Below are 1,689 nucleotides of genomic sequence, written 5' to 3' on the forward strand. Positions count from 1 at the left end.
CCCTGGGATTGAACCTGGGACCTCAGCTTCCTGGGATGTTGCTTTTGCTAGGTGTTATCCTTGCATCTGAACTGCAGTCAGTTTCTTTTGCATAGTTAGTGTTAGGCGTTATCTTATAACCGGGGGTATCACTTGACACTTAGCAGTATTCTACACCTCCACCTGGAACTGAATGGGTTACTTGACAAGATATCTCGGGGAACAGCATTTAGACAGCCAGCAAGTAAAGTCCAATCACTGTTCTGTTTATTATAAGGCATCACAGACTTTTATAGACAAGGGTTACAGAATATGGGGTTAAACAAATGACGTATCATAATCATACCATTTCACACAGTATGCTTAGAACTTCATAGTAAAAATAAGGAGTATTTTTAATGAGCGAGGAGTGTTAGAATAAAGTATATAGAAAAGAGATGCTCAGTTCACACTGAAAACACAGTGATAGTAAGAATCAAAGAGGCGCCACAAAAGGCTAATGATGATTCCGGTGATCCCAGCAGAGGGCAGCTCTTCACAGGAATGAATAATCTGGGTAACACAAGAAGAGAAAAAGAAGGCACTCCAATGGCTTATTATCTTTGGAACAAGTTCCCTCCAACCATATACAATGGCCCCCAAAGAAATATACTCACAAGCTTCAAGCACTTATCACAAAGTGCAATATACACGCAGGGCCGTCTTTAACACAGGGCAAAAGGGGCAGCTGCCCAGGGCCCAGTTTCTGTTGAGGGGCCCAAGAGTCCTAAAAAAAAATAAAAAAAAATTTTAATTTTTTTTTATGGTTCATACCATGTGACATGGGGAACACACACATTCAGTCCTAATACTGTTACAGTCAAAAGTACTCTGTTTATATATTTTTTTTTTAAAACTGTGCCAGACTGTGCCGGTGTCATGTGACATGCCAAGCTATTGCCATGTGCTGTCTTAGATGTGCACTGTGCAGCACTGAATGCAAAGCCCTAACTCAGCATCCAGCCATACCCACTGCATCAGAAAAGGTCCTACTGGGGTTACCACTGTTACCAGGTCACAGCTCTGGTTGTGGGGATTTTTTCTGGGTAGGGCTGACTGTAGGCGCATGCAGCAGAAAGCTGGAGCGGCAGGCACGTGAGGATTTGAGCATCTGCGCAGCTGCATACACTGCTCTCTTCAGTCTTGAGGCTGTGTGACTCATCTCACACTGTATCCATGCAGTCTTGGACAGACAGCATCCAGTCTGATGGTCCCCTTAGCCCTGCTCTTCTGCTGTTGCCCTAAGATCAACTAACTGAAGTTTGTTAGGGGAACAGTGCTTTGTAGAAAGGTGTCAGTGGGAAGAATAAGTGAGTGCACACACACCCCTCCCCATGCAGCATTGTCTAGTGCAGGTTAAGAGGGAATTTGTTCCTAGCAAAGAAGTGACATGTACTGCTGTGGCTGATGTATAGTGTCATGCTGATAGTTCACACATTAATGTAAGGTTTATTTTTATAGTTTTTGTTTTCTCTCTGTCTCAGATTTTACAGCTTCCCAGGTCCAGTTTCACATATTGCAATTTATTTCATTTTTTTAAAATGATTAGCCCAGCAGTGGATGATCAACTGCTGGGCTAATAATTAAAAAAAATTGATTTAGTTGTTTTTTGGGATGTTGGGGTGGAGAGTGAAATTGCATGGGGGGGGGCAAGAAAATGTTTGCCCAGGG

At 42.9% G+C, this 1,689-nt stretch overlaps 1 long non-coding RNA gene across 1 annotated transcript; it reads right to left on the bottom strand.

Moving 5' to 3' along the window:
* Positions 1 to 224: 224 nt before the first annotated feature.
* On the bottom strand, positions 225 to 959 carry LOC128659648 (uncharacterized). The gene is made up of 2 exons (XR_008402453.1): positions 636 to 959; positions 225 to 531 (listed from the first exon to the last, which is right to left on the bottom strand). It is a non-coding gene; the product is annotated as an uncharacterized LOC128659648 (long non-coding RNA).
* Positions 960 to 1,689: the final 730 nt, after the last annotated feature.

This window comes from Bombina bombina, chromosome 5 (assembly GCF_027579735.1).
Source record: "Bombina bombina isolate aBomBom1 chromosome 5, aBomBom1.pri, whole genome shotgun sequence".
Taxonomy (NCBI): Eukaryota; Metazoa; Chordata; class Amphibia; order Anura; family Bombinatoridae; genus Bombina; species Bombina bombina.